The following is a 9,278-nucleotide window of genomic DNA, read 5'->3' on the forward strand; positions in this document are numbered from 1 at the left end:
CCTCCTCAACACACAAACCAGAGCAATCCTTTCCTTTAAAAAATTTTTATTTTATTTTATTTTATTTTATTTTATTTTATTTTATTTTATTATTTTATTTATTGGAGAAAGAAAGATAGGGAGAGAGAGCACAAGTGGGGAGGAGAGAGAGAAGCAGACTCCCCGCCAGCAGGGAGCCCGATGTGGGGCTAGACCCAAGGACCTGAGGATCAAGACCTGAGCTGAAGGCAGATGCTCAACCACTGAACCTCCCAGGTGCCCCCTGAGCAATCCTTTTAAATCCTAAGCCAGATCTCCCCACTCTACTCAAAACTTCCCAGTGGCTCAATTTAACCCAAAATAGAAGCTGAATTCTTTATGGTGGCCCAAAAGGCCCTGTCTCCTCTGGCCCCTCCCCAGCTTCTCCCTCCAGACCCCAGGCCTTCCCCCTTCCATCTTGCTCACCCCAGTCCTGCCACCACCTCCTTTCTATCCCAAGCAGAGCACCTGTCCCCGTTAGAGCCCCACCTGGCCCGCTCCTTCCTGCTGGAGGGCCCTTCCCGGGATCTGTTGCTCCCCCAACCCCCGAGCTTCCCTCCAGTCTGATCCAACTCCACCATCTCAGAGATGCCCGCCCTGCCCACCCTGTGAAGTGTGGACCTCCAGCATTCCTCACTCTGCTTGCCCAGCCTCCATCATCACTAGCGTGCTAGATTCTTCATTTATTTATGGCATTTAGGGCTTGTCTCCCGCAGGAATAGAAGCCCAAAGGGCAGGGATTCCTGCCTGTTTTGTTCATCGTGGAGACCTGACCACCTTGGCACGTAGCTGGGGTTGCACTAGAGTGTTTTGTGAAGGAATCAATAAAGAGCCGGTGGTTCACTTTTTCCGTTTCTAATTATCGTTTGTTTTCTGAATATGCCATACATTTACATCTTTCAAAGTTCAAAAAGCACAAGAAGATTTACAGCAAAAGTCTCCCTCCAACCCATGTGCATGCAGCTCTGCCTCCCTTCCTTACAGCACGACTGGCGATGTTTCTTGTCTATGCTTCTAGACTTCATACCTCTCGGTCTCTCTCTCTCTACCTACCTCTCACCTCTCATTGACTTTTATTTTATTTTTATTTTTAAAGATTTTATTTATTTGTTCACGAGAGACACAGAGAGGGAGGCAGAGACACAGGCAGAGGGAGAACCAGGCTCCATGCGGGGAGCCCGATGGGGGACTCGATCCCAGGACCCTGGGATCATGCCCTGAGCAGAAGGCAGGCTCTCAACCACTGGGCCACCCAGGTGTCCCTCTCGTTGACTTTGAATTGACGCTGAAACTTAAAGGTATTCCACCGCAGTACGTGAGGGCCTACTCCTGTCGCAGTGGGATGGCATCTCATGGTATGTAGAAACCTTAAAACGATTTAATGAGCGCTCAACGAATAGGCACTTAGTCTATTTGCAATTTCTTGATATTCCAGACAATGCCGGGACACTGTACACGGACTATTTCCACACTTGGGACTACGTCACTGTAGAACAGTACATTTTTGAAATAATCGAACTTTAACATTTAAATTTTTAACACCTGAACACTGAGTCTCATCATATGCTTGTAACCAGGCCTGCTATGCCCCCCCCCTGCCCCAGCCTCCCCTCAGCCCTCGGTTTCTCATGCTCTCATTCTTGGGGGGCTGGGGGGATGGAGTTCAGAGCCAGCTAAGAGGTCACTGGAGGATTTCTGGGCATTTGGCATCACGCAAAGGACTTTACCAAATCCCACTCAATGCTCGGTCAGGGAGCGATTAGAGTCCCTATTTACAGTTGAAAACACTGAGGCTCAGGATGGCTGAGTCCTTCACTCCCCCAGGGCTACACAGTTAGTGAGAACCAAGAGCAACTTAGACTTGTAACCACTACACACTTAGGCTCCCTGGGCCTCTCTTTCCCCAATTATAACACAGAAACCACAGTGGCCGTTACTCTGTGCAGTTGTTTTGGGGGTAGGAGAGGGCGTTTGGCAGGTGGCTTGTTTTTTTAAGCAATAATTTTCAGTTCAGGGATCCCTGGGTGGCTCAGCGGTTTGGCACCTGCCCTTGGCCCAGGGCGTGATCCTGGAGACCCGGGATCGAGTCCCACGTCGGGCTCCCTGCATGGAGCCTGCTTCTCCCTTTGCCTGTGTCTCTGCCTCTCTCTCTCTTCTCTGTCTCTAATGAATAAATAAATAAAATCTTTAAATAATAATAATAATAATAATTTTCAGTTCACTAGATGAGACAGATTTGCAACACGGTCTGAGTGAACGCAAAATAAACCATCTACAGCCAGTGACAGGAAAACTGGGCAGAAAAGGAAAAAAAAGCATACATTGGGGGGGGTGTGAGTATGTATGTGTGTGTGTGTGTGTGTGTGTGTGTGTGATTCTCTCTAAAAAAAACAAACAACAAACCATTTCTATAAAGGACTTTATTATAAAAGAGGAAGCAAAGGGGAGCCTGGGTGGCTCAGTCGGTTTAGCACCTGCCATCTGCTCAGGCCCTGATCCCGGGGTCTTGGGACAGAGTCCCATGCCAGGTTCCCTGCTCAGTGGGGAGCCTACTTCTCTCTCTCCCTCTGCCCCTCCCCATGCATGCATGCTCTCTCTCTCTTTCAAATAAATAAGTAAAACCTGGGGAGAAAAAAAAAAGAGACAACAACTAGAGTGGATCAGAAACAGTTGGGAAAAGAGTTCGATCCAGGTCACAGTGATGTTTAGGGATGAACAGTGGTTCTCCAAGGGTCCTCCAGGACCACCCACATTAGCCTCACTCTGGGTACTTATTATCCGTGTGCAGATTCCAAGGTCCCTTCCCACATTTCCCCAGGAGTGGAGACTGCGTGTGGCTCTATCCAGATACCACTACTCTGGCTCTATCATGAACCTTTCTTCACCTTTCCTCCTCAAACCCCCCTCCCCAACCCTGTTTTTCTCCTCACCAGCATAGCCAGTGATCCTCTCAAAAGAAATTCCTAGGTTGCAAACCCAGAAATCTGTGTCTGTTTCTCATTTCTTTGGGCTGGAAAAAAAAAAATACTGACAGATGACCCATGAATAAATCAAGCTGTGCCCTGGTGTCTTAACAGGTGTCGGGATCCCTCCAGTCCTGGCAGTGAAGGTCACCCCAACGCCCATGGGCCCCCATGGTCACTCTAATTTCTGATGCCCTCAATCTTGGGGCTAGTTCTGTTAACGCAGTACCTTTCACAAACTAAGGAGGTGGTAAAAATTTAAGTAAACAATATTCATGAAATGATCCTGGCACACGGACATTATTCACTTAAATAATCAATCACTGTCAACAAATTACAGGATACAGAGAATGGAATTAACAAAATGAGCTATGGATATAAAATTCATTTGAAATTCAATTTAGTGACAACATTAGCTTTCAATTAGTCTGCCCAACTGTTTGAACATCTTCCTTTTGAACAGATTTTTGAAAAAAAAAAATAAATAAATGTAACTAACCTCTCTACTGTTCCATTGCTGTTGGGTGGCCACAGCATCGTTACTACGTGGCTCCTGTTATCTGGGAGTGAGATAATTAAGTGATGACTTGGGATGAGGGCATCAGGGCAGGATGCCCTTTCTGGAGGCACGGTGGGTGGAGGGGTCCAGCAGGTGGGAGTGGGAGTGCATCTGGGGGAAGCCCTGGAGCATCTGATACTGTTGTCATTGTCTCTGGATTCTCAGAGAAACCTTCTCAGGACCCGTCTCACACTCCAGGTTCCTCATTCCCTGTTCCACACGCAGTTTGGAACTGGTTTCCTGGTTTTCTTCTGATTTCCTGCCAGGATCCCCTGAAAACTCAGCACCTTCCCCCAGGCCTTGTTTCCTTCCAAGGTTCTGCAACACCTTTCGTCCAGTTGCTCCACCTGGAGAGCTGGAATGCTCTCGGACCCCTGCCTCCCCTCGGCTCCCATGGGCAGTGAGTCACCTCACACCATCCAGTCTTTTTCCAGTGGTACCTGTCACTCTGTCTCGCTGTCTATGCCTGCGGCTGTGACAAGCCATCAGGGTCCTCATCTCCGCTCACTTCTTGCACCACTGCATTGCTACATCCTTGCATCTGGCCCGCCATCCACCTGGTAGACTTTTGCCACCCTTTAACAGACCACCCCCTGACTCAAGACCCTGCCGTGGCTCCCCTGTGGCCACACAGTCAAACCCAAGCCTTCCGGCCACTGGTTCTAACGACCTTTTACCACTTCCCCTACCTGGGCTCCCTGCCTGCATCCAGGCTGCCCTTTAAAAATTGGCCTCCTGGGGGCATCTGGGTGGCTCAGTAGGTTAAGTGGCAGGACTCTTGATCTCACCTCAGGTCTTGATCTCAGGGTTGTGAGTTCAAGCTCCACAAAAAAAACCAACCAACCAGCCAACCCACCAAACAGACAAAACTGGCCTCCTGCTTGCCTCCAAACATGCCCTACAGGTTCCTGCCCTCTCATCTTTGTTCATGCCAGCCGCTCCATCTGGAAAAATGAAACAAAACAACAACTAAAAACCCTTTCCAGTTGTCTCCTAGTAAAATCCTTCTCACCAAGTCCAGCCCAAACCCCACATTTGCCATTCAGCCTTCCTTGCTGCATCCCAGACTCTGGAGAGCTGTCTCCATCAAAAAGCTCACATGCCTATTGTCTGGAACATTCCTTCTGATCCTTAATAACATGCTTTGTGATTTTTCCTTCATGCTGTCAGCTGAATAGTACATTCTTTGCAAGCAGTGATATGCCTATGGTCCCCACTTTTTTGTGGATCATCTTGCTTAATGGGTGAAGCTGCTTCTAAGCCTCTCGTCCTTGCTTCACAAAGGGCTGCAGGGAGGCGCCTGGGTGGCTCAGTCTGTTAAGTGGTCCTGGGATGAAGTCCTGCATCGGGACTCACTGGGGAGCCTGCTTCTCCCTCTGCCTCTGCCACTCCCCTGCTTGTGCTCTCTCTATAATAAAGAAATAAAATCTCTTTTTTTTTTTTTAAATATGGAGGTACGATTTTACACATTTACTGATGGAAATGATCAAATAGAACAATTGATGGAAGAAGGAGCCTTGCACTGAGTCTGGTTTTGCAGTTTTATCTGACCTCCTTCATTCCCCCTTAAATTTTAGGTCAAAGTCCCCTTTCTCATGTCAGTGACTCCTTTATACTCAGCGGACAGACTGCATGGTCCAGTGGAAAGAGCTTTGGAATTTGGATTCAAATCCTGCTTCTTCCCTTTATTGGCTGGGTGGCCTTGCTAGGAGTCCATTTCCTCATTTCTAGAAAGGGAATAATCCTAATACTTCCCTCTTGAATTTGATGTGAAGGCTAAAGAAACAGTGTTTGGTCTGGACCAGCACTTAATAAGAGCTCAGACATGGCCATTGCTGTTGTTAACATTCTCTTACCAAAAAGTTTCTCCTAAGTCTTCCCGAGAGGCACCGAGTCCCTTGCAAGGAGGCCACTATTTCTTCTGCATCGGCCACGGTCCAGATGACCAGATCCAGAGACCTAATGCCGTGATTGTGCGTGCAGGGAGAGAGAGCTAGAGACAAGCACAGATCCGGAGTTGCAATCTCGCTTTAAACCTCGATCCAGCTGTTTCCTCCTCACAAACACTGCTCTCTTCTGAAGTTTGAGACTTCAGCTGGAAACGGTCAGGAAAGCATAACTGGTGCTCCCAGGCCTTTCTTTGCAATGCCGCTGCTTGAGACTCCATGATCACCAGGGGCCCATTCTAGTTTTCCTTGAACCCCAGCTCATTCACTGGGAAGCAGGAGCATGGAGTGTGTAAGAGCTTGCTAAGCTCTCTACGGGAGTGCCTGTGGACTGGCTAGAATGGTGCCGCCAAGCTCTGCTACCTGATAGTATCAGCTGGGAAGTCCCCAGCCCAGAATTTTTTTTTTTTTTTTTTTAGATTTTATTTATTTATTCATGAGAGACACAGAGAGAGAGGCAGAGACACAGGCAGAGGGAGAAGCAGGCAGATCCCTGATGTGGATCCCAGGGCCCAGGAAGGCAGATGCTCAACCACGGAGCCACCCAGGTGCCCCCACCCCCCCGATTGACCGGCAGGGACCAGGGCACAAGGATTTTTGGACGGTCTCCAGGCAATTCCAAAGTGCCACAAAGGCAAAACCGCCCAGAACAAGAGGCTCCCAAGCCTCCTAACTGGGACTATCGGCCCTACCCTGTGTCACATCAGACTAAGTCAGCCCTCAAGGCTCATCCATTCACTTATTCAAGCTTCTTTCCCTTCAAGCCCTTTCCCTGCCCTTCTGGGGGAGGCTTCCTCATCTAACAACCCCAGGCCCCGTATTTAACCCGTTGGGGGTATTTTTCACTCTGTGAATTGCTTGTTTCTCTTCTCCACTCCTGTGAACTCCTTGAGGGTAAAGGCTAGGTCTCCTTTTCTTTCTCTCTCTCTTTTTTAAAGATTTTATTTATTTATTTATTTAGTTAGTTAGTTAGTTAGTTATTTGAGAGAAACACGAGCAGGGGGGAGGAGCAGAGAGAAAGGGAGATGCAGGTTCCCCACTGAGCGGGGAGCCGGACCTGGGGCTCCATCCCAGGACCCTGGGATCATGACCTGAGCCAAAGGCAGATGTTCAACCTCCAGAGCCATCCGGGTGCCCCTGGGTCTCCCTTTCTTACCCGCCACGCCTGAAGTGTTGAAGTGAGGGCTTACCTGAATGCACAAGTGAGTGAGTGGGAATCCCAGCTCAGAAGAGAGGTGGCCCAACAGAGAGCACGGGTCTGGACAGGAAGGTTTCCACTCAGATCCCAGCTCTGCTACTTAGCAGCTGTGCTGCTTTAGGTAAGTCACTCAGGCTCCCTGAACTCCACTTTCCTTCCATGAGAAATGAGGATAGTAAAGTCCTGATGGTGTTATTGCAAGGAGTAAATGATATAAGCCATTTAATGTGCTTTGCCCAGTGCCTGGAACTAGTAAATGCCCAATAAATGTTAGGCTCTTATTAGAAGGGGCGGGGCCAGTATTTGAGGCTTCATAGGCCTACGATGCTGTCCTCATTGACTACCTCTTGAACCTGGGTTTCCCGCCCTCTTAAGGAGAGCGTTCCTGGGACAGCTGGGTGAGCAGGACCTCCATCCTGTGCCTTCTATGTGTCAGACTGGGAGACAGCTCCCCCAGCCCTCGGTGGGGTGCCCCGGAGGTGAGCAGTTGCTCTTTTAACCCCCTCTTGCTTCGTGTTGATTGCTGGGCAGGTGGGGCCAGCTGCTGTGCCCAGGCCACACCTGCTGTAGCCTGTCAGCAACAACCCCCTCCCGCCCCCATCAGATTCACCCAGAGGACAAATAGGGCTCCTGCACTGGGTGTTATTCTGTATGTTGGTAAATTGAACACCAATAAAAAATTAATTTATTTAAAAAAAATCAGAAGGAAACCTCTCTTACTAATTCCCAGATGTTTTGTAAGGTTCAAATAAGATAATAATAATTAAAAAAAAAGTTCACTGTAGCCTCTGGAGCAGCTCCGCAGCTGCGGTCCTGGTTTTTCCTCTGTGTTCCTGGCCCAGTGTTCTTGGGCAGGGCCAGGGCAGAGACCAGGCACTGAGGTTCCTTCCCCAAAGATCAAGTTACAGAGCACATTCTCTGGCTCCACCTTGAACATCATCAAAGACTTGAGCAAAAGCAGCCGGCCTGGGGATGAGGAGGCAGCTGCCTCCTTGGTGTGATTCCAGGGTCGCTGGAAAAATCCCTCCAGCCTCGAATCTTTTCCTGCTATAAGGCTGAAGCTGCACTACTAGATACTCAAGCTCATGATTTGGAGCAGTGGTGCGGTTCTCAAAGTGTGGTGTGCGCCCCCCCACCCCCACCCCCACCCCCACAGCAGTTGCAGCAGCAGCACCTGGGAGCTCATCAGAAATGCTCAGGCACTCCCCAGACCTCCTGAATCAGGATCTGGGGGAAATAGTATCTGGGTTTAACACTCCCTGCTGGTGCTTCTGATGCACTGGTAACCACGGAGGGAAGGGAGGGTATTGCCCAGAAGGATAAAACACATCACTGTGCTAGTTCTGATGTGTAGTTCAGCTCGATAGGCTGGGAGGAGGTAGGGACAGGGACAGAGAGTAGAGAGGGGAGGTGTTGCCTGGCTAGCGCAGCCAGACAAACCTGGGACAAACTCCTCCTCCTCAGCCTCCCAGCAGTTCAGCCCTGGACAAATTACTTGATCTCTTCAGCTTCTGCTTGTACCACTGTAAAATTCAGATTGCACAACCCATTCAAAGGGCCGAAGATGAAATAAGATATATAAAGTACTTGGGTGTGTAATGGATGCTAAGATCCTCTCCCCAACCCTCCCTGAACCTATAGAGAAGTCTGGGTCGAGTGCCCTGGTAGGGAAGAGGGCTTAGGATCTGTGAGTCCCACAGGCATGGACCAGGAAAGGAAGATACTGGAAGGGGATGGGAGGCCAAGACAGAGGAGAAGAGCAGAACCCAGAAGCAGCAACCCTCAGACTCCACCCTTCTGGCTGCCTCTGCTTTGCGGACCTTCCTACCACCATCCTTCCCAGATGCAGGGCCGGGCTGACTCTTTGCTTACCCTCCCCCTACTTCATTCTAACCTTACCCCCCACCCCCACCCCTACTTCATTCTAACCTTACCCCCCACCCCCACCCCTACTTCATTCTAACCTTACCCCCCACCCCCACCCCTACTTCATTCTAACCTCTTCCCGGGAGCAGGACTTACAGGCCTAAGGGCTTCCTCTGGGGGCATGACTGGTAGAAATACAGAAGTGGCGAGCTTTCCTGTAATGCTGGGTCCCTGGAGTTAAGAAGAGAGCCAACAGTTGATGAGGAGGCTGGAGATCTGCCTCTTGCCCAGACACTACCAGGGTCTGCCCAGGAGCCAAAAGACATGCGGTTGAGAGCCTCCCAAGAGAGGCAGATGTGGCCCTGGAGAGGCAGATATATGGCCCCACAGTGGCCTGGTTCCCTTTATTTAAGGCCTTTGATGGGAGAGCACATGAAGATCTCGTCTCACTAGGCAGGCTCATGTGATGTGGTTCTGGTTAATGATACCCTGATTTTCCTAGCTCCCTACTGGCAGGAATCCCAGAGTAAATGTTTCATCATTAATGTAAGGGTTTAGGGGCGCCTGGGTGGCTCAGTCAGTTAAGCATCTGCCTTCAGCTCAGGTCTGATCCCAGGACCCTGGGATCCAGCCCCACATCGGGCTCCCTGTTCAGTGGGAGGGGGCCTCCTTCTCCCTCTCCCTCTGCCCCTCCACCCCTGCTTGCGCTTTCTGTCTCAAAATAAATA

The 9,278-nt window shown here is 49.8% G+C and overlaps 1 long non-coding RNA gene across 1 annotated transcript in view; it reads right to left on the reverse strand.

Annotated features, from left to right (window-relative positions):
* LOC119866927 overlaps positions 1 to 8,957 on the reverse strand; it is a 38,189-nt gene extending 29,232 nt beyond the window's left edge. Inside the window, exon 1 of the long non-coding RNA XR_005381815.1 lies at positions 8,707 to 8,957. This is a non-coding gene — a long non-coding RNA (uncharacterized LOC119866927). The remainder of the gene's footprint in view (positions 1 to 8,706) is intronic.
* Positions 8,958 to 9,278: the final 321 nt, after the last annotated feature.

The sequence above is a fragment of the Canis lupus genome, chromosome 30 (genome assembly GCF_011100685.1).
Source record: "Canis lupus familiaris isolate Mischka breed German Shepherd chromosome 30, alternate assembly UU_Cfam_GSD_1.0, whole genome shotgun sequence".
Lineage (NCBI taxonomy): Eukaryota > Metazoa > Chordata > Mammalia > Carnivora > Canidae > Canis > Canis lupus.